Raw genomic sequence first — 25,828 nt, 5'->3', positions numbered from 1 at the left:
GAGTAAAAAAGAGTCAATATATTTTATATACCTATCAAAAGTTGGGACCTATAAAAAATTTGGTGGGTATTGTCTAATAAATAACCAACCATCCAAATAAATTTGGGTGGGAATACGGTAGATGAATACCTTTAAAGTTTAAATTTGTTTTTATTTGCTTAGAAAAAAAATATAACTTTTAATATATTTTGAATATAATATACTATGAGCTTATTTATTAGAATAATTCTGGCCACTTGATCTAACAATATATGTTTTTATATTATAATCAAGATTTATTAATTTTAATTTATATTATGATCTTTAAAGTTAAAGAAGGTATGTTACATTTATAAATGATTTAATTATATTATATATTAGTTATAATTAATCTAAATTTAATTAAAATTAAAATGTTTTAAAAACAATAACTATAACCACTATTTATGAAATTTACAGTTTTCTTTTTTTTAAAGTTTGAATAGCTATTTATGCTATTTGATAAATTGAAACTTTGTGATATTTTAATATGAAATGAGAAGCTCAGGAATATGATTGAGAGAAAGGAACATGGAAAAGATTAGTTTCCTCTTATCATACCTAATTCTAGTTTATAAACAAGAAGACAATATTGAAATGAGTATACCCATTCTCATTCTAGCATATTGTCAAACTCATTCTTAGTCCGATTCTAACGACCAAACCAAACATCCCCTTAAGGATTTTGGGCTCATTCTGTTATGCACCTAACATTCTACATATTTTTAAGATATCCTAAATATCAAAAAGGATATATATTATTAGAACCTGAAGAAGTTTTAGTGTCTACAGTTGTTTTCTATGAACATATATTGTCTTATAAATATAATAACAATGGTTCTAAGATTAATCAACCTCTTGGCTCTTGTTGAACCTCAAGCAATATTTGAATAAAATGTTTTTCAAAATCATGAGGGAGAAGAAACAACAAATACAACTTCAATTGATACAACTGCCTAGCAAGATGAAAACCGACAAAGCGGCGATATAAACATCAACACAACCACAGTCGATGAAAATACATAAAGTAAATCAAGCCAATCTAGAAAAGAGTCCTAGAAACAAAAGTGGAGCGATATGGAAAGAAATTTGGGAGAGAATGACATATCATCACCTTAAAAGTAAAGTGGGAAGAAAGAAAAAAAAAGATAAATTATTTAATTTTTTCACCCAATTCATTCAATATCTTTATCATTTCTCAAACAAAAACATTCTAAAATGAATGGAAGACTATGTTGTTAACAACATAGAAATAGAAAGATAAAAAACAAAACTTATAACTATATTCCACAAAAATTCCCTTTTAAAACTAATTCAACAAATAAGGAATATATCAATTTCCTATCAAACATAAATCTTCATACAAATCCTTCTAGTTTCAAACATGCAAATGTACATCCATAATGGATTATAGACATGGAAGCAGGGTCGTCCTTAGGGTAAGCCCGACAAGACTAGGGCAGCTCATTTATTAAAATTAGTTAGGTGTAAAGTAAATATATTGTAATTTTGAACTTGAGGTATGGTAGTCTAGTGGTTCTAGATAAAAACTTAAATTTTTTGTTTTGGTTATGGGTTCAAACCTCACTAAAAACCATTTTTTTATTAAATTTTTTAACTCGACCTAGGGCAACAATAAAATATCGAGCATTTTTCTAACATGGCTGGGGCAGCCCAAAACTCGGGGCCGAATCTGCATAGAAGAGAATTAAATAATACTTTGAATTAACCAAGCTGCCCAAAGAAAAAGAAAGCCTTAGAATGTAAATAGATATATAAGCCAAAGTTATATCAAAATGGGCAATCTAAAACATAAAACTATACTAGTAGATACAGAAGATCAACGAATTGATGATATAGATTTTCATCAATGTTTTACACCATGGAAAAATTGTATCAATTAGAATCTTATTAACCATAAAAGCTTAACAAAATTGGCATTTACATTTAAATAGATATGAATAATGTTTTCTTATATGATGCCTTATATGGCTAGTGTCGGTCCTAGGATAAGCCCAACAAACTCTAGGACAGCCTATTTATTTAAAAAAAATAAAAATTATAGATAAATTTAATATTTATTTTTACAAGAAAATGTTTAGTTCAGTCGTGAAAGATGAAAACAAAAAAAAAATTAATTATGAGTTCAAACATCACTAGAAACATATGTTTTAACAATTTTTTAAACTAAATTTAGTGTAAAAAAACAAATTTTACATTTTTCTATGTAGACTTGGGCAATCAAATTCTCAGAGCGACACTTTCTATGTGTTATAAGAAAGCTAAACCAATGTAAACTAAATTGAACTGTGTTGACAAACAACTTCTATCAAAAGGTATTCCTCAAACTTGCACCAAAATGGAAATAAAATCCTGATGTAGCATAAAGCTGATTTCTACTGCTACCGGAATTGTATTTGTATTTTGAGAGGCAGTAAAACTGATTTCATCTGCTAACAGATGCACTTCCTAGAAACTGAAATCTGCTACCGATCTGAGAAACCGATATCTGCTACCAATCTGAGAAACCGAAATCTTCTACCGATCTGGGAAACCGATGTTTGCTACCGGTCTGGGAAATCGATATCTACTACCGGTCTGAGAAACCGATGTTCACTACTAGTCTCGCTTCTTGCCGAACCAATATTTTCTACTACCGGTTACGTTTCTTGTCGAACCGATATTTTCCGCTACCGGTTCTACTGAGACCGATGTGTAGAGTACAAATAATTTAGATAACCGAATTCCTTAAGTGTTGAAGTAGAAAACTAAGCCGGTTTTATAAAGTACTGATCGACTTTCCTTCCGGTTTCTGTAATCTGCACAAAATTAACTTAATTAAGTTCTTATTTAATAGTTAATTAAAACTAATAATTAATTACCTATTTTTACCTAACAACCTAAGTTTTTTTTTTCCATTTTTGAGATCGAAGTTTTCCTTGAATCCAGGTATTTAAACTTAAATTCTTAGGTCATAGTTGAAATTGCTAATAAAAGATTATGTGCATGATTTGATGTTGGAATTTGGTTTTGATAGATATTGATTTATGACGTTTTGATATGATATTGATTTAGGTTTTAATTTTGATTTAGGTCTTGAAATTGATTTAGGTTTAGATGTGGACATCCTTAATAAAAAATTGATGATGTATACGGAAAAAGATCGACATCTTTCGGAATACATTCAAGGAGTCGATTCTTTTCTTAGTTTTGTTGTGAGTTCTGGCTGAATTACCAACATTGCATGTCCATGCATTAAATATGGTAATAGAGTATATTTAGACAAACAAGACGTAAGTAAACATTTGATTTTGTATGGAATAAGGAAAAGCTACACATTTTGGAATTGTCATAGAGAAAAAGGGCGACGCAATGATAGGATTGCTACACAGATTGATAGTAATTCTAATGTACCAACTGATGAAGATAATTTGGGAAAACTTCATATCGATGCTACAGTGGATGTAAACTTGGAGCGTAATGATTTTGATGGGGTGTTTGTATGAGAAATATAATAAACGATTTATATTCACGTGGTGTTGATGCATCAAATGAGCAAGGGACAAATGAGGAAGGGGCAAATGATGAAGGGACAAATGAGGAAGGGCAAATGAGGATGCTAAAAAATTCTACAGACTCTTAAACGAATCAAATGAAGCATTGTATGAGGGCTCCCGAGATTATAAGGGGTCAACATTACTAAAATTACTCCACCGCAAGAATGTTGGACAATGGACAAATTCTACTTTTAACATGTTAAAATTGTTAAAAGGAAGAAATATTGTCGGTGAATTATAATCTTCCCGATTCTTATTATCATTGTAAGAAATTTCTTACAGATGATGGTCTTTCTTATGAGAAGATAGATGCTTGTAAAAATAGTTGTATGTTGTATCGAAAAGATGAAAAGATTTTGAATTCTTGTAAGTGTGTGGAATTTCTCGGTGGAAAACTGAAGAATCGAGTGGAGAAATTAAGAATAAAGCGAATGGAAAAACTATCCCCAATAAGGTGTTACGTTACTTTCCACTAATACCGAGATTGCAAAGATTATATATGTGTTCTAAAAATGCTCCTTTAATGACGTGGCACAAAGATACAAGGGTTGATGATGAAGTTTTGTGATATCCCGTTGATTCTTTGGCATGGAAATCATTCAATGAAGATTATCCAAATTTTGCAATTGAGCCTCGTAATGTAAGACTTGGTCTCGCAAGTGATGAATTTCATCCGTTTACAAATTGAAAGATGTCGTATAGAATTTAACCAGTGATCCTCATTCCTTATAACGTTCCATCGACACTTTGCATGAACTCTTCCAATTTTATACTATCCATGTTAATTCCGGGTCTAGAGAGTCCAGGCGATGCAATTGATGTATTTTTACATCCATTAATTGGCGAATTAAGTGAGTTGTGGAGTACCAACGTAGAAACTTATGACGTCTCAACTTCTCAGAACTTTAAATTGTGTGCTAGTTTAATATGGACAATAAATGACTTTCCTAATTATGCAAATTTGTCTAGATGGAGTACGAATGAAAAATTGGAATGCCCATCTTGTAATAAGAACACTTGCTTCATGAGATTGACAAATGATAATAAAGAGTGTTACATGTGTCATCGACAATTTCTCCCACAAAATCATAAATTTCGTAGACAAAAGGAATTGTTCGATGGCACTATCTAATCGATAAGTGCGCCTCAATTATTATCGGGATGTGAGATTCTTAGACATGTACGCAATTTGAAAGGTAGAGTTCTCACTCAAGATGCCACTAGAAAGGATATTATGAATCATCAAAATCGGGGTGACAATTAGAATAAGATGAGTATATTTTTGAATTACCTTATTGGAAAGATTTATTGCTGAGACATAATTTAGACGTGATACATATTGAAAAAAATATAAGAGATAGTATTCTTGGAACCATCATGGATCTAAAAGGAAAGACCAAAGATAATTTAAAAGCACGTTAAGATTTGGAGCTCATGAATATACGTACAACAGTTGATGTGAGGGGTGTTCTTAAATATCCAGTCGGTCCTTATACATTGTCTAATGAAAAAAATTGAAGTTGTGTCTATTTTTAAAATACATAAGAACGCTATAAGAGTTTTGCTCAAACATTGAAGAATGTATAAATGTCAAAGATTTAAAGATTTCCGGATTAAAAAGTCACGATTGCCATATTTTACTAGAGTATCTTATTCCGCTTGCGACACGTGGTTTACTTGAGGATGAGGTATATGAAGCTATTGTGGGCATTTCAAAATTCTTTCAGAAGTTGTGTTCAAAATCACTATTGAAAGCTGACTTAGAACAACTTTAGAATGATATTGTTGTAACATTGTGCAAGTTAGAAAAAATATTTTTGTCCGGATTTTTTGACATTATGATACATTTGCCTATTCATTTAGCAATGGAGGCTTTGATTGGAGGGCCGGTTCAATATAGATGGATGTATTCAATATAACAATATATGAGAACTTTGAAATGATATGTTCGAAATAAATATCATCTTGAAGCATCAATTAGTGAGAGTTATCTGGTAAGTGAAAGTATTAGCTTGTGTTCTACGTATTTTCAAGATTCCTCGGTCCACAAGTCACCCTAACCACCGAGTTCTCTTTCCATATTTTCATCTGTTGAGGAATTATCATCAGGGAGAACATACATTTACGAATAAGATGAACAAGAATTGGCTCATTTATATGTGTTAAAAAATTGTGAAGAAGCGGAGCCATTTTAACGGTATGAATGTTCTCAAGTATTTTTATATGTATGAATGTTATCAAAAAATTGATTTTGTGTTTAAAATGCAGCGAGTATATCCAAGAATGCTCAAGTGGTCGATGCGATGAACAATATAACACATTGTTCAAAAATAGAGTTCAACAACTTTCTGACAAAAGCGAAAGAAGTTTTGAGCTACAAATGTTAGGAATTGGTCCCACACAATATGCGTCAACTTTTATTTGGTGTAAAGTAAATGGATATAAATTCACCACTACAAGACATGACCTTAAATTGAAGACTCGGAATAGTGTAATACTCGTGATTGGTTGTCATGGAACAGAAACATGAAATTATTATGGTGTGCTTATAGATATAATTGAAATGCAATACCTTAGTGGTAAACAAATTGTTGTATTTAAGTGCATTTGGTATGATGTGCATTCCGGAGCTACACGACTTCAAACTTATAAATACGGATTTGTTAGCCTAAATCGTCACTGGAAGTCTCAATATCAAAATGAGCCGTTTATATTGGCAACCTAAGAAAAACAAATATTTTATGCCAAAGATATTAGTAATAAACCGGGTTGGGATATTGTAACAAAGACAAATCCTAAACAGTCAAATGTATGATATTACTATTGCTACTTTTCTTCATTATTCTTCGTTATTGTTTACATGTTGATGTTAAATATTTCTTTCAGGTATAAATGGAACCTCCAAAGAGTTTTCAGCCTGAATTTTTACAATCACAACTCAATGCCCTCAAAAGAAAAAAGGAATTCGGGTGAGTCTTCATCACATACTCGAGTGGAGGATATCCCTAAGGAGCAAAATCTTGAAGAACCTACACGGCCATCCACTGATGATGATGTGCAAAATCTAGATGAACCCACACAATTGACGGATGAAGGCACAAATACAGAGTCTTCAAACTCCTAGAGAAGGCGAGGTAGCAAAAGAAACTTTGAATTTGCCAAATTGACGGCTAATGGAGAAAAGATGCATGTCACATTTAGCCCAATTGAAAGAAAGTCGTTCTGCAAAAATATGGGCATGTGGAGTCGGCATTTAGGGGCCATTGTTCGAGAGAATAATATTATTCCACATTGCATGCTCCATTGGCGCCACCTCACCCCCACCACCTTAGATACTCTATGACAATCCGTTATTGTAAGTTAATCGTTTTTAATACATTTCTATTTGAAATTCATCATTTTTTTCTTATAAAATGTTTTATTTTAAGATAAATTTGATTCAGATGATATTGAGAGTTATCGAGACGACGCCTTGAGACACATTAAGGCGAGGTGAGAGGATTGGAGGTACGACATAAATCTCACTAGGATAAGGAAGCACGAAGGAAATGTGGAAGCAATCAGGGCGGATAAGCCTGATGAAATGACCCAACAAGATTGGGAGTGGCTTCTTGAAAACCATTACTTTACCGAAAAATTACAGGTTCTTCTTTGTTATTTTGTACTTAATATAACATTTTGAATCTAACATTATATATTAATTGCATAAATTAAGTGCTACCAGCATAGAAAACAAAGAAAATCAAAATATGTACATTGTTCTGGTAGTAAATCTTTTACACAGCTACAACGAGAAAAGATGAGACTTATTTTTAACTTTGTTTTCAAATGAATTGAAATTTAACTTATATTCTCAGGAAGTTCATGAAGGATCAGTTCCAACCTATAAAGATATATTTTTGGCGACTAGGACCAAAAAGGCTAAAACTATTGATCCGCACATACTAGAGAAAGTGGTAAGTATATAAAATATGTTTACTTTACATTTGATCTATTATTGGTATTATCATATTTTGTTGTAGGATGAATTAAGACAGTTGCGAGTTGAACGTCCCGACATTTCTGATGTCGATTTGACTGAAGGAGTTTTTGGTCCTTAATACAAGGGAAATATTATAGGAATGTGATCAGTTTTAGCTTCCAAAGTTAGAGGGTCTGTAATGTCCAAAAAAGAACTACGTAGAGAGAATGTGATAATACAAAGAAAATTCGATGATATTGAAAACAAAATGGAAGAGAGGTTGAGGATGGAGAAAGCTCAAATGGAAGAGAGGTTGAGGATGGAGAGAGCTGAGATGATGCGTTTTATGTCATAGTTTATACCCAGCGGTGCATCAATAGATCCTACATTATTTGCCTAGTTTACTAATCTTGACGGTCAATCATCAAGTCAAGGGTCATCAACCGCAATTCCACCAGTGCAGCCCCAACAACAAGACGACGATGATTATAGGGAAGACGCGAATTAAGTAAGAACTTTTGTTATATAATTTTGGTTAGATTTGAAATGTTGGTGTAATACTACTTTAATTTCAAATGTTGATGTTTGTGTTAAGAACTTCTTTTGTTATGATCTTGGTAATATTTTGGTTGTGCGTTTGTTTAATAACATTGGTTATGATGATATTGGTTCAATTGAGTATTTTGTGTTTATGGTTTAATTATGGTAGTAGTTAAATTTTCGATTTTATAGGTATTATTGTAATATTATTAAATTTAATACTTTTATTTATATTGCATATAGTTCATAATGAGTTTATGGTAATTGTTGTTATACCAATCGTTATAGATTCATTAGGAAATTATGATTGGTCCAATAACCAATCTCTATACACTCATAAGGAAACTACGATTGATTTAATAACCAATCACCATAGACTAAATGTAAACTGCGATTGGTTTAAAGACTAGTCGTCGTAGACTACATGGAAATTGTGATTGGTTTAATAACCAATCGCTACAAGACTATAGTGATTGGTCATTTACCAATCGTCGTTGCCAATTAAGGCAATAACGAGAAGACTTCTATCGATTGAAGGCGGTTGGTTTATGACCAATCGCTATAGGCTTATAACGATTTGTTTGGAGGTTAATAGCGATTGTAAACCAATCGCTATGAGGTCTTTTTTACTAGTGTAGACCATCTATTTTTATAGAGATCTGTAGTTTCCTTAGTTTGTCAGGTTATTATAAGAAATTTATTAAAGGGCATCACCACTGACCAGACTAACTCAAAAATGCGTGAAATTTGAATGGTCAGTAGAATGTGAAGAAAGTTTTGAAGAACTCAAAAGGTGATTGATCACGGAACTAGTGCTAACCATATCATCGGAAAGTAAATACTATATTGTATATTGTAATGCTTCATATAAAGAGCTCGATTGTGTAGTGGTGCAAAATAATAATGTTATCGCTTATGCTTCTCGATAATTGAAAACACATGAATAAAATTATCCAACCCATGATTTGGAGCTTGCAACGACATTTTTTCTTTGAAAATTTGGCGTCATTTTTTATATGGGCCAAAAGTTGAGATTTTTATTAATTACAAGAGTTTGAAATATATCTTCAGTCAAAGTGAGTTGAATATGCATCAAATAAGATGGTTGGAACTAATTCAAGATTATAACCTAACTATAAATTATCATCCTAGAAAACCAAATATCCAATTTTTGATTACAAACTATTTTGAACGATTTGATCATCAGCCAGGTCGATTAATACCTTGAGATGATTATCAACATGTTTCTGGGAGCTTTGTGAAACTACCAAAACTCTTGGACCAAAAAATTTAAGCTTTAATCAAAATTGCAAAACTTGTAGCTTTTGTGTTCTTGAGACTAAGAGGTCCGACCTAGGACCAAGAGGTCCAACTGACAATCGTCGGTCCGGACCGAAAACTAGGACCGAGAGGTCTGACTGAGAATTTTATAGAACCGACAGGTCCGACAGATGTTCTTGATCTAGGACTGAGAGGTCCAACCACTGTTCTTCACCTAGAACCAAGAGGTCCGACCGAGGATTTTTACATCCGACCAAGACATCAGACCTAGGACCAAGAACTTCCGAACCTAGGACCGATGGCTTCCACCAAGGACTGAGAGGTCTGACCTAGGACCGAGGAATCTCAACCCCGACAAAGAATTTTCTAACCTAGGACTGATGGCTTCCACCTAGGACCGAGAGTTCTAACATAGGACCGAGAAATCTCGAGCCCCGACCAAGAACTCCCTAACCTAGGATTGAGAGGTTTAATCCAGGATCGAGGGTTTTTACACCTTGACCAAGGATTTCAGCCAAGGACCGAGGGCCCTTAGCACCTCGGCTGAGGGACTTCGGCACTCCAACTGAAGATCCCGAGACTCAACTAAGAGGCTCCTCGACCCGAATCGAGGGTTTTTCGACCACGACCGAGAAAAACGAACCTGAGGCCTAGGACTTTGGTCCTAAAGTCTATTTGCTTATTATTTTCAAAATTAAAAATTGTTTTTGTAAAAATTGTTTTGGAACCTCAAACCATTTTTTAAAAATCCCCAAAAAAAAATAGAAAATGTTTCCAAAATATTACTGTGATATTTTCACAAAAAATATTTTGACGATGGCTCATTTGGGATATATGTTTAAACTTTAATGCGTTAAAAACTTATATTATTAAAGTATTTTCTTCTTAAGTCAACGTCATTTGTAACAAGTACCATTATTTAAATATTCTTGTTACAATATTTTAAATAACGCAAAAAAATTATGCATTCTTAGGACTGGAAGAATAATCGGTTAAAATAAAACGTTAAAGAACTGATTTTCAAAAGCCAAATTTATGAAATAGAGATTGTTTTTAAAACGGGTACGGAGGATGAAGCGTAAAAGCCTTTTCTTGTGTATTACTAAACTACGAACTAAAAAAAACTCTAGCTAGTACGTTTATACACGTATGTCACTTCTATTGATTTTTAAAAATCAATTGGCGACTTTATTTCAAAACAAATAATCTTTTAAATTAATTATGTTTAATTAATTTAAATAAACGGATTTCTAAACATCAAATTTTAATTTGATTATCACAAATATCCGAATTATTTAAAATTCCTCACACATATTATATTATTTCTCACACGTATGGTCTAGTTCGTCAAAAAAATTCCAATGTAAATTACAAAGACTAATTTATTTACAATATATCATTACAAACCTGTAAATAATGTATTTATAGTATATGAATAAAAGAATAATGTATTTATAGTATATCAGATAAGACTAATGTATTTATAGTATATTAATAAATAACAATTCACTTATGGTTTTATAATTTGGTGGAATAACCTTATTCCCCACTTCTTTCTCATAAAAAGCATGTGATCTGATATCACATTTAATACATCACAGTTAGTAGTCAGGTACTCTAGATACATAAGTAAAAAAAACACCACAGTCTTCACGTGATTTTGTTTTTGGGACTTCTAAGTGTGAGAAACTATTACATTTAAAATTGGTCAAGCTCATCTTAGGATGCCTAACTTTTTCCACATCAGACATTGACTTATCAAATAAATAGGGAAGTATTTCACAAGAGAAATTTGACCATCCTAATAATAGGTCAAATTATAAAAATGACCCAAGGTTGATGATGTTTGCCAAATGACCTTTTGGGCTTATAAAATGTCTATAATGCCTCGTGAGTGACGAGTAATATGTATTTCTCATCACGAATAATACATATTAGTCGTCATGAGTAATATATATTACTTGTGACAAGTTATACGTATAGAGTGTGTGTCTGCACGCGCCAAAGTCTAATATATAAGTGGTTGGCGAGGGAAATTTGACAAGAAACCCTACCTCATTTCATTTCAAATTTATAATGTGGTTGTTAAGGGTGTTCAATATTTGGTCTGAACCGAATATCATACCAAATTTGAATAAACCGAATTCGAATTATATTTTCGGTTTTTGAATCAAATTTTATAAATATCATCCTGAAGCATCAATTAGTGAGAGTTATCTAGTAAGTGAAAGTATTAGCTTGTGTTCTACGTATTTTCAAGATTCCTCGGTCCACAAGTCACCCTAATCACCGAGTTCTCTTGCCATATTTTCATCTGTTGAGGAATTATCATAAGGGAGAACATACATTTACGAATAAGATGAACAAGAATTGGCTCATTTATATGTGTTAAAAAATTGTGAAGCGGAGCCATTTTATCGGTATGAATGTTCTCAAGTATTTTTATATGTATGAATGTTATCAAAAAATTGATTTTGTGTTTAATATGCAGCGAGTATATCCAAGAATGCTCAAGTGGTCGATGCGATGAACAATATAACACATTGTTCAAAAATAGAGTTCAACAACTTTCTGACAAAAGCGAAAGAAGTTTTGAGCTACAAATGTTAGGAATTAGTCCCACACAATATGCGTCAACTTTTATTTGGTGTAAAATAAATGGATATAAATTCACCACTAGAAGACATGACCTTAAATTGAAGACTCGGAATAGTGTAATACTCGTGATTGGTTGTCATGGAACAGAAACATGAAATTATTATGGTGTTCTTATAGATATACTTGAAATACAATACCTTAGTGGTAAACAAATTGTTGTATTTAAGTGCATTTGGTATGATGTGCATTTCGGAGCTACACGACTTCAAACTTATAAATACGGATTTGTTAGCCTAAATCGTCACTGGAAGTCTCAATATCAAAATGAGCCGTTTATATTGGCAACCTAAGCAAAATAAATATTTTATGCCAAAGATATTAGTAATAAACCGGGTTAGGATATTGTAACAAAGACAAATCCTAAACAGTCAAATGTATGATATTACTATTGCTACTTTTCTTCATTATTCTTCGTTATTGTTTACATGTTGATGTTAAATATTTCTTTCAGGTATAAATGGCACCTCCAAAGAGTTTTCAGCCTGAATTTTTACAATCATAACTCAATGCCCTTAAAAAGAAAAAAGGAATTCGGGTGAGTCTTCGTCGCATACTCGAGTGGAGGATATCGCTAAGGAGAAAAATCTTGTAGAACCTACACGGCTATCCACTGATGATGTTGTGCAAAATCTAGATGAACCCACACAATTGACGGATGAAGGCACAAATACAGAGTCTTCAAACTCCTAGAGAAGGCGAGGTAGCAACAAAAACTTTGAATTGGAGAAATTGGCGGCTAATGGAGAAAAGATGCATGTCACATTTAGCCCAATTGAAAGAAAGTCATGCTGCAAAAATATGGGCATGTGAAGTCGGCATGTGGGGGCCATTGTTCGAGAGAATAATATTATTCCACATTGCATGGTCCATTGGCGCAACCTCACCCCCTCCACCTTAGATACTCTATGGCAATCCGTTATTGTAAGTTAATCGTTTTTAATACATTTTTGTTTGAAATTCATCATTTTTTTCTTATAAAATGTTTTATTTCAAGATAAATTTGATTTAGATGATATTGAGTGTTATCGAGACGACGCCTTGAGACACATTAAGGCGAGGTGGGAGGATTGGAGGTATGACATAAATCTCACTAGGATAAGGAAGCACGAAGGAAATGTGGAAGCAATTAGGGCGGATAAGCCTGATGAAATGACCCAACAAGATTGGGAGTGGCTTCTTGAAAACCATTACTTTACCGAAAAATTATAGGTTCTTCTTTCATATTTTGTACTTAATATAACATTTTTAATCTAACATTATATATTAATTGCATAAATTAAGTGCTACCAGCATAGAAAACAAAGAAAATCAAAATATGTACATCGTTCTGGTAGTAAATCTTTTACACAGCTACAGTGAGAAAAGATAAGACTTATTTTTAACTTTGTTTTCAAATGAATTGAAATTTAACTTATATTCTCGGGAAGTTCATGAAGGATCAGTTCTAACCTATAAAGATTTGTTTTTGGCGACTAGGACCAAAAAGGATAAAACTATTGATCCACACATACTAGAGAAAGTGGTAAGTATATAAATATGTTTACTTTACATTTGATTTATTATTGGTATTATCATATTTTGTTGTAGGATGAATTAAGACAGTTGCGAGCTGAACGTCCCGACATTTCTGATGTCGATTTGACTGAAGGAGTTTTTGGTCCTCAATACAAGGGAAATATTATAGGAATGTGATCAGTTTTACCTTCCAAAGTTAGAGGGCCTGTAATGTCCAAAAAAGAACTACGTAGAGAGAATGTGACAATACAAAGAAAATTCGATGATATGGAAAACAGAATGGAAGAGAGGTTGAGGATGGAGAAAGCTCAAATAGAAGAGAGGTTGAGGATGGAGAGAGCTGAGATTATGCGTTTTATGTCATAGTTTATACCTGGCGGTGCATCAATAGATCCTATATTATTTGCCTAGTTTACTAATCTTGACGGTCAATCATCAAGTCAGGGGTCATCAACCGCAATTCCACCCGTGCAGCCCCAACAACAAGACGACGATGATTATAGGGAAGACGCGAATTAAGTAAGAACTTTTGTTATATAATTTTGGTTAGATTTCAAATGTTGGTGTAATACTACTTTAATTTCAAATGTTGGTGTTTGTGTTAAGAACTTCTTTTGTTATGATCTTGGTAATATTTTGGTTGTGTGTTTGTTTAATAACATTGGTTATGATGATATTGGTTCAATTGAGTATTTGGTGTTTATGCTTTAATTATGGTAGTAGTTAAATTTTCGGTTTTATAGGTATTATTGTAATATTATTAAATTTAATACTTTTATTTATATTGCATATAGTTCATAATGAGTTTATGGTGATTGTTGTTATACCAATCGTTATAGATTCATTAGGAAATTACGATTGGTCCAATAACCAATCGCTATACACTCATAAGGAAACTACGATTGATTTAATAACCAATCACCATAGACTAAATGTAAACTGCGAGTGGTTTAAAGACCAATCGTCGTAGACTACATGGAAACTACGATTGGTTTAATAACCAAGCGCTACAAGACTATAGTGATTGGTCATTTACCAATCGTCGTTGCCAATTAAGGCAATAACGAGAAGACTTTTACCGATTGAAGGCGGTTGGTTTATGACCAATCGCTATAGGCCTATAACGATTTGTTTGGAGGTTAATAGCGATTGTAAACCAATCGCTATAAGGTCTTTTTTACTAGTGTAGACCATCTATTTTATAGAGATCTGTAGTTTCCTTGGTTTGTCAGGTTATTATAAGAAATTTATTAAAGGGCATCACCACTGACCAGACTAACTCAAAAATGCGTGAAATTTGAATGGTCAGTAGAATGTGAAGAAAGTTTTGAAGAACTCAAAAGGTGATTGATCATGGAACTAGTGCTAACCATATCATCGGAAAGTAAAGACTATATTGTATATTGTAATGCTTCATATAAAGAGCTCGATTGTGTATTGGTGCAAAATAATCATGTTATTGCTTATGCTTCTCGACAATTGAAAACACATGAACAAAATTATCCAACCATGATTTGGAGCTTGCAACGACAGTGTTTGCTTTGAAAATTTGGCGTCATTTTTTATATGGGCCAAAAGTTGAGATTTTTACTAATTACAAGAGTTTGAAATATATCTTCAGTCAAAGTGAGTTGAATATGCATCAAAGAAGATGGTTGGAACTAATTCAAGATTATAACCTAACTATAAATTATCATCCTGAAAAGACTAATGTCGTGGCTGACGCTTTGAGTAGTAAGCCAACAAGAGATGAACCTGCTTTGATTTCAATTCTGGTGATCCGTTCTACTCTAGATGAAAGAATCAAAAGTTATCAACAAGATGACTTATCTTTCAAAGACTAAGAGAGAGTTGACAACGAGAGTAATAACATAATTTTAACTTGATAAAGATGGAAATTATTTGTGAAATAACATGAAAAGAGAGATAGATGAATTTGTGTCTCAATGTCTAACATGTGAACAAGTGGAAGCAGAACATCAAAGAACAAGAACTTTTCTACATCTTTTACCCATTCCACAATAGAAATGGGAAGACATCTAATGGATTTTGTGTCGGGGCTACCGAAGACAAGAAGAGGTAATACAGTTTTGTGGGTGATCATGGATAGATTAACAAAATTTGCTCACTTCTTGGCAATTCCAATTGGATTCTTGTTGGAAAATTTAGCATGACTGCATATCAAAGAAATAGTGTGGATACATGGGGTACCAAGGACTATTGTTTCAGATAGAGATATTACATTTGTCTCACATTTCTGGAAGAGTTTATATCGATGTTTGAGTACCAAACTGAATTTTAACACTGCATTTCATCCTAAAACAGATGGACAAACAGAAAGGGTCAACCAAATTATGGAGGATATGTTGCAAGTATATATGTATTATAGATGTAAACATATCATGGGATGAACATTTACCTTTAATAGAATTGGCGTATAATAACAACTATTAGTCCAACATACAAATGGAACATTATGAAGCTTTATATGGTCGTAAATATCGTTCTCCAATATGTTGGCATGAGGTAGGAGAGAGGGACTAGAGATAATAAAAGAAACTGTTGATAAAATCTGTTTGATCCGAGAAAAATGCTCAATCTAGAAAAAAGAGTTATGTCGATAATCGTAGACGGAAATTAGAGTTTAATGTTGGAGAGCACATATTTCTCAAAGTGTTTACTATGCGAGATGTGAAAAGATTTAGGAAATGTGGAAAATTAAGTCCCCGATTTGTAGAACTATTTGAAATACTAAAGAAGCTTGGGATGTGGCATATGAAATTTCTCTACCACCATCATTGGTAGGAATATATAATGTCTTTCATATTTCTATGTTAAGGAAGTATGTTCTTAATGCTGATCACGTAATCAATTATATACGATTAGAGCTCGGGACAAAATTAACAAATGAAGAAGTTCCAATACGGGTTGTAGATAGAAATGAACAAGTACTTTGATGACGAACAATTCTCTATGTCAAAGTTCAATGGAGCAATCACTTCGAAAGAGAAGTTACATAAGAATTGGAAGAGAATATAAAGTCGAGGTATTCCCAATTATTTAAGGAGTTTTCCTTGTAAAGTTTGAAGGACCAAACATTTTGTAAGGAGGTGAGTATTGTAATAATTAGATATTATTATAGGAGGTGAGTATTATAGAAATTTTCTCTCTTCTACACACGACATGCCACGTCGATTTGTGAACTTACTTTCTCTAATATTTTTGCTGAGTTTATCATTTTTCTTAAATAAATACTACCTCCACAACTTCATTTTTTCACTGATTCATTTCTTCCTCTGCTTCAATTGCTCTCTGTCCCATTTCTTTACGTATTAGAGCAAGCTAAAATGAAGGTTATTTGGAATACTAACCAGGTAATAAACTGGAATGATTGGTAAGAAATCCTTATCTATTTACGGTTCAACTATATATATATTTATTTATTTATATAAGGTGGATTTAATAAAAAAATCATTTTGTTTAAAAAGGATGATGATTGAAAATATGGATCAAGAATACATGTTTAGTTGTTTTATTGATTTGAAAAAATTATATGATAATTATGTTGAAATAGAGAAAGATTATTTTTAAACAAAGAATATTTATTTGAAGATAGAGTTGTCAATTGATTTTCGAAAATTCAATACAAAAATGTACGTGTACAGACGTATTTTACACTAAAGTTTCGTTTTTTACTCGATGTTTGGTGATACACGGGAAATGACTTTTACGTTATATCCTCCGTACCCATTTTAAAATGATCTCTACTTATAAACTTGGTTTTTAAAAATCAGACGTATAACGTTATAGTTTTAACCGATTATTATTCTGGTCCTAGGAATTCATAGGTTTTAAAATTATTAAAATGTTGTAACAACAATATTTAAATGCTAGTACATGTTGTTGATGACAACTAGGGAGGAAAATACCTAAAAAATATTAGTCATTCAAAGACATTAGGGTTTAAACATAAATCTCAAAAATGTCTTTATCAAAATATTTTTTGTGGAAATATCCCAAAATTATTTTGAAATCTTTTTCTAATTTTTTGGGATTTTTAGAAAATGTTTTGATGTTCCAAAATTACAAAATTAATTTTTTATTTTGAAAATGGAAACCAACAAGCCTTAAGACTGATGTCCTAGTCCATGAGTTCATTTTCATTGGTCGGGCTTGGGATCCTCGGTCGAACCCATCAGTCCTAGCTGAAAAGCCTTGGTCGAGGTGCTAAAGATTCTTGGTCTTTGGCTGAAATTCTCAATCGGGGTGTAGAAACCACTAGTCTTAGGTTAGCCCAGGATAACTTCATCGGTCCCAGATTTGGGAATTCTTAGTCGGGGTTGAGATTCCTCGGTCTTGTGTTAGATTTCTTGGTCAGTTGTAAAAATCATCGGTCAGACCTCTTGTTTTCTAGGTGAAGAACATCGGTCGGACCTCTCCGTCCTAGGTTAAGATTTTTTAGTCGGACCCCTTGGTCCTAGGTCGGGCTTCTCGTTCTCAAGAACATCAAAATTGTAGGTTTTTCAATTTTAATGGAGGCTTGGATTTCTCGATCCAAGAGCTTGTGTAGCTTCACAAAGTTCTCAATAACATGTAGAACATCCCCCAAGGTATCAATCAACCTGAGTGATGATCAATTCATTCAAAATAGTTTGTAGCCAAAATTGGGTTTTTGGTTGAAGTGTAAAGAGCTAGCCAATAGCTTCCTCATACCTTATATACTTGATTGGTACCAAAACATTAACACTAGCTATTCAGTTTGACCAATTCAAGTGCTCAAAATTTTCCATTTATTTGAAAATTTTTATTTGATCAAACATGATCTAGATGGACTAAACATGATCCAAATAGTTTTCAAACATCATTAGAAACATGTTGGGAAGCTTTATAGGTGGCTGTTCTTGAGGATTATCCCAAGAACAACAAACACGATTATTTAATTTTTAAAATTCAAATTTGGGTTTTCTGTTTATGGTTGATTGATTGATTCTAACATAAATAGAAAGCTTGGATATGATCATAGGATCGATTTCCAATCATAAAATCCAACAAACAAAGTAGTATACAAATTTGTGAAAAATGAAATATAAAAATTTCAAATTCAAATTGGAAGTATGAATTAAAGAGTGATTGGAATCTTACTAAGAATTAGAGAACACTCTTTAGACCTTAGGGAAGTTTTGAGGATGCTTAGATCCAAGCTTTAAGGCCTTAAGCAACAATTTCAAAAATACGAAAACTTGAAGATTTATTGGCGGATTTTCTAAAAATTCCAATTCGAAGCTTGAGAGTGGATCTTTTGGCTTTAGAATTGTTAATAGATACTATTCATTGCCACTCGAAGTCAGTTGTGGGCTTTCAATGGATCAAATCAGCCAATTAAAAGTCATTAATTGTGTTTTATCTGTTCTTGGATCAACTTGTCGGAATAGGCAGTGATTGTGCCTAAACTTATAGGGGAAATGATCATTGTCGTAGTGTAATCATTCCACCTTTAGAATCATCCAATTTGGTTGACTATCGGCTGAATTCTATCTTTGAAAAATAAAAGATGGGATTTGATCTTATCCCTCCGGTGATCGCAACGAAGAAGACGACCACAAGTTGAAATGACGTTGTTTTAAAGGTATTTGGCGAACGCGGATTGCATCGTTGGTGCTCTGTTGCATTCCGTCTACGATCAGGTGCTCCATAAGCGCTTCGGCTAACGGGAGTTAGTCGATCGCCTGCTTCACGAATGCGCGCTCCTTTGGCTGTAGCGGGCTACACGGACGCGTCTAGGGCGTTGGATGATATTCCAACATCTATCCGATGGACACAGTTCCGACTGTAGCTTTCCTTCTAGGTTTCGGCTACACCGGATTGCAAATTTATTTTTTATTTAAACCCTGTTTGTTTGAAATCGATTTTTTTCACCCTTTTACCTTTAATTTTGATCTTTTTGAAAACACAAAATATTAAAATAAATATGAAAAATATTTTTCTAATTTTATTTTTTATTGTATATTTTAAGGTTAAATAAATAATTTTTGGGGATAAAATTGGTACCACATTTCATCCTAAATTATTTATTTTGATCCCTTGATTTTTCTAAAATTATTTTAAGATAAAATTAGTACAACATTTATTCCAAATTTTTTTTTTGTTTTATTTTCGCCATTACCTTTAACTAATTAGATTAATTATTACAATAGTTAATCTTAATTAATTGATTATATTGAGTTTTTAGTCTTGGGTTAGTTATTTTAATTTTATTTATTAAAATTAAATCAAAATAATTATTTTAATTTTATAAATTGGTGTTTACAATTACTTTACCTGGTCAATAAATTATTTAATCGACATCTTTATGTGTATATTGTAAAATATTTTAAGAGACCGTTATCAAACTTTCAAGTTGAGCTGCAGTATGATAATTATATATATGATAATTATATATATATATTTTTGATTTAAAAAGCTCATTATAAAGTGAAACATAAATATTTTAACATCAATTATCAAACTTTCAAGTTGAGCCGCATTGTCTTTATGTACAAGATATTATTAGATATTATTATGTACACCTTCCATTTTGTTTATATGATGAAAACTTTATAATTAAATTATTAGATATTGCCTTATAAAATTATAAACTCCTAATCAATAGTCTTTAGGTTTTCACATCATTATCATTTTTCGACCGAAAAATATTTTAGTTTTTACGAATATAACGAAGAGAAGAGACGATTAAATAACTCTAATTATTCATATATATATATATATATATATATATATATATATATATATATATATAAAAATAAAGTAATATCACCTTGAGTGCTAGTTTATGAAAGTGGCTCGCCAGCACAACTAATATTCATCATTCTTAATAATATATATAACTCTTACTTATGACCCTTTATTGTTATCATTTTTTAGTTCCACAAATTTTGCACTTAATATTAGATTAAGTGAATTAAACAATTTCAAAATAAGAATGCTAATTATATAATTTGAGACCCCAAAATATATTATCATGTTTATCAATGAAATCATGTTTTTAATATTAAACCTAACTACAAAAACTTGCAGGTTTTCATGTGAATTAAAGTTTTATTCAATTAGATATATTTTATAAAATCATATTAAAATTATCGAACTTCGAGTCACTTCGGGCCCACACCACGCGCTTCGACGCGCGTGCGGGTTTCCAGGGGTTACCGGGTTAAATTTGGGTTGGGTTAAATTTAGATTAAATTTAATTGGTTATGTTATGGTTACCCAAATTACACAAATAAAATAATTTTAATTTTAAACTATCATGTTACTCCCTTCCTTTGTTTAAGCTTTATCATTTTTTCTCTCATCTCTCTTTCTTATTTCTCTTACACACAAATATAATATTAATTTTTTAATTAATTTTGAAATAGAAAGAAGAATATTAAAGTTAAATGTGATTAAGTAAAAAAAAAATTAAACGATTAAAAATTTTTAAATAGATAAAAACATATAAAAACATGTCAAAAACGTATTAAATGAAATTAATGGGTCACATACTTATTAAATAGACTAAAATATGTTAAATGAGTTTAAATGTGTTAAATGACTAAAAGACATGTTAAACATAATAAAAACGAGTAAGATATTTGTTAAACGGACTAAAAATGTATTCAATGAGTCAAAATATGTTAAACGATACAAATATGTGTTAAATTGATCAAAGACGTGTTTAACGGGATATAACATGTCAAATATTTGTTAAACGGGTTAAAAATGTGTTGATCGAGACAAAAATGTGTTAAACAGGTTTAAAATGTGTTAAGTGAGACAAATATGTGTTAAACGAGTCAAAACGTGTTAAATTGGTAAAAAAAACATTTAAATAGGGTATAATGGGTCAAACATTTGTTAAACGGATTAAAAAATATTAATTGAGATAAAAATGTGTTTTTTCCAGCAATGGGGCTTAGGGACCGATATGATGATTGGTTTAGATAGGGCGGTCGGCCTACCATAGGGAACTTGTAGGGATTAATGCAACTAATTCTTGTGTTTGCAGCCCTGTCTACCTAGGAGAATGTTTTTTTGGGCATAACGAATAAAACGTGATAAACGAGTTAAATATGTGTTAAACGAGACAAAAAAAATATATAAAAAATTAGTTTTGGTTACCCAATTCATACTCGGCTCAACCCATACTCAACTCATATTAGTGAATAATATGAGTTGAATTATGAGTTCAAAAATTTAATTTGAGTTGAATATGAGTTAAGTTTACCCGTTTTGCTCACCGCAACTTTATTGTTAATGAATGAAAAAAATATATTTTAAAACAATAGATTCTTTGTGGACATAAATTTTATAAGCATTTTTTAATATATTTTATTAGAAAATTTCATATATTATTTACCTCCAGCTATAACCACAATATGACCCATATATGCATTAACTGTGTGGATGTATGATGGAGCTAGAGTAGGTTGCTACAAAACAAAGGAATTAAAATAAGAAACTTGACAATCATGTCTCATTGTGAAGTTTTTCAATGATGATGAAAGTCACGTGTGAACTGAATTTGGCCATCATAATTCATAATAACAAGTTTTCATATTCCTAATTCCCATGCAGAATCACTTCATTGATGAGTTTAATTTGATGTTGATTTATTCATGTACTTTATATTATGATAAATGATAAAATGAAGGAATTTGCAAACATGAAAAATGAAATGAAAGTGTTTTAATTTGATTGATTATAACAAAAAAAAATTCAGTCATTCCTCTTCCGTTCTTTTCTCCCAATTTATTTCCTAAATCACTCCTTGTATTATATTTTTAAAATTTATTTTAATCATGTTACATATTTTACTTTAGTTTATTTGTTAAACATTTAAATGTGTTTTATAATCTTTAATTTATTTGAATAACTAATGTTGAATATATTAATTAATATGCTAAATCACTCTAATTTATATAACATGTATATTTGATTTTATTTATTCACGTTAACTTATTCATTCAGATTATTGTAACTAGAGACAGGTCCAAGACTCTTAGCTGGGTGTTTAAAAAATTTTTGAGACGAGCTTAAAAAAATAATAAAAAAATTATAGATAAAGATAAATTTTGTCATTTTTATAAATTAGATAAACAAACTATAAATTAAATTAAAAAATTTAAGAAATTAAGAGGTAATTTCATACTTTTACCGTTATCCACCCGAGCCCTTATTATAGATTCGCCTATGATAATAACTCGGTATTTAAATAGTCGTAAACAATTGAAAGTGATGATAAACGTGAATCTTGGTGTAGAAGACAAAAGAAGATTTCAAATGCACCCATTTGTGACTTATATGTAATTATGTACTTATAATTTAATAAATCACCAATAGTAAAGTCTTGAGTCAAACATGTGAGGATGCGACATGAATATAATTGTTTGTTGAGATTTGAGGAATGCAGATTGAGATTATAAAATAGAGTAAGAGTAGTCAAAAGGAAACTCATAATAGAATCAAAATTTTAAAATTATAGGTCTTGTATATTTTGTTGTTTATTACTGTAATCTTTGTTAGTTGGTTTCTAATCAAATACTTTAAAGTTGTTGATTGTTATCATTTAATCAAAGTTAAGGACTATTTAGTTTTAATTTTGACAATTTCTCACTTTTGTTTTTTTTAATAAAATGTTGCTAATTTGTTTTTCAAATAAGAAAATTTATTTTGTGCTTCTTAATAGAAAAAATTATTATTCTTCAAAATAAACTTGTTTGGGTGTGTTGTTTTTTTTCATTATTATTATCTGTTTTTTTAAAATAAATTTTGAAAAACAATTTTGATGTAAAAAGTAACTTATTTAGTAAAATAGTTAAATATTTGAAATATTTAAAATTTTAGAATTTAAAAATCTTAAATATAAAAAATAGAAGTATTTTAATTAATAATATAATAAAAAAGAGCCATTAATATATTATGATAAAGTGTTAATTTATTTGAATTAAATCACATCAAATAAGTCGTAATGAATTTAAATTTGAATTCTAATTTTACAAAATTTAAAATTAAATAATAATTTAATGAATTAGGTTTGAAAAAAATATATAATAAAAATAATTTAAATATATATAATTTATATTATTAAAATATTAATTTGACCTAACCTATTATAATAATATGTAATAAAAATTGTATATAGTTTGATTCTTATTAAAAAATAATATATATATATATATATATATTTAAAAATTAATATATTAATTCAAACAGTAAACTTTTGAAACTAAAAAAATATTGATATTTAATTTTTAAATTAAAATAAATATTTTTTCAACACTTAATTTGTGTTATAAATAATAAAATAATAAGAATTGCTTAAATTTTTTTTATATTTAAATTATAATTCTAAACTCAAAATAATTAAATTTTAAAATTATAAATTCACATTTGTTTGAATTTATTAAAATTTTAATTATAATTATAATTCTTAATTTTAAATGGTTACAAAACCTAAGAATTAAAATTGTATCTATTTTAATTCTAATTTCATAATTAACAAAGCATCCATATTTAATATTAATTAATTAATAAATTAAATATTTTTTATTTAATTTTTTTAACAAATACTTTTTTATTAAATGTTTATATATTTTTTAAATCTTATCATTAATAACTCAATTTAATATAATTTAAATTCGAACAATGTCATTATTAATATAAAGTTATTTAATATATTAGTCTGAAGTTTATTTATATATTTGAAAAAAAAATCTATGTTTTTGTCCTAAATAATTTAACAAGTGCTCGTGAGAGTGTTAGACTGATCAGGGGACTGGGAGTGTCCACGTAACTGTCAACATTTGACCACTGACACACTGAAATAAATTGGGATAAAGTTCTTTATTCTTTTGTTTATTAAACCATTTTTTTTAACGTAAATAAAATAATTAATTCCGTTTTCCACAGTACACTCTGAAAAAACTGACTCCTTCTATGAGGGTCATAATTGAGTTTAAAAAAATTATTGAACTTTCCTAGTATTTTTAAGTAATGGAAATGGTCTAAATTGATTGTATAAATAATTGTTTTGTGTTTAATGCCAAAAATAAAATTGAGAAAGGACTGGGAGGAAATTGGGGAGAGGGAATGATGTGGCCCAATCTGATTCGTTAAAAAAAAAAAAATTTTCTTTTTTCACTCTTTCCTCACATTTTATCTTTTTTTCATTGATGCCATGATATGTCATTCTTTCTCAAATTCTCTCTCCTATCGCTTCTCAATAGAATTGATGTGTTTTTCAATTATTTGAGTTAAAAAAAAATCATTTTTTTATTGTTATATGAATATAATTTTTAAATCATTTTATAAATATATTCTTTACAAATATTGTAAAATTATAATAAAAATCCAACCAAACTTATTCAATCAAGTTATGATTAAAAATAATCATTAGTATCTAACAAAGTCAAAATCTATGTTTAAGTGAAATTGAGACTATATTTACAAAACATGGATGTGTTCGGATTAGATTGTTACGTGGATAATAATATTTTTGTGTTCGGATTCAAAAATATTTTTGTAATTAATAAAATAGTAAAAAGATAATAATAAAGTTGATTTAGAATGATATCCTTGTATTACTAACTTATTTATATATACCAACTATGAAAAATTTATATTAATGTATATATTAAAAATTAGTTCTTTCAACATTTTATCTATATATATATATATATAAATGGTTTAATATAAGATTGGAACCATTACAATTTTAATATTTTTTTATTGAACCAAACATTGTTTACTTTTATGGCAGTATTTTCTCTTTTCTTAATTATTTTATAAAAATATAGTAATTTTTTTTTCTATTTTTCCCAATTATTCCACACATTACAAATTTGTTAGTTTTTTGAAAAATAAACAACAAATTTATATATTTTTGAATTTCTCAACTTTTTTCACATAATAACATTTCTTTAGTCACCCAAATCATTTTTTGACAACTTAGAAGGTGTAGATCTAAAAAAAACTAAATTAAAAAAAAAATGTCAAATATTTGTAAATATAATGTATTTACAACCACAATAAATTAATTAGAAAAACGATAGTATAAGAATGCAAACGTTTTATCAGAAAAAGTTTCAAATAATTAAAATTGTGATATTTCAATCCTTATACAACACAATTTAAAATACAGATTAATTTTATCAAATGCATTCGAGCTCAAATAACAATTAGGTCATAGTATAAGTATATAAAATTTTAATAATTCATATATCTACATGAAATGAAATAGTAATAAAATAAAAACAAAGTGGTC

This window comes from Impatiens glandulifera, chromosome 3, assembly GCF_907164915.1.
Source record: "Impatiens glandulifera chromosome 3, dImpGla2.1, whole genome shotgun sequence".
NCBI classification, from domain to species: Eukaryota; Viridiplantae; Streptophyta; class Magnoliopsida; order Ericales; family Balsaminaceae; genus Impatiens; species Impatiens glandulifera.
This window is presented reverse-complemented; position numbering follows the sequence as displayed.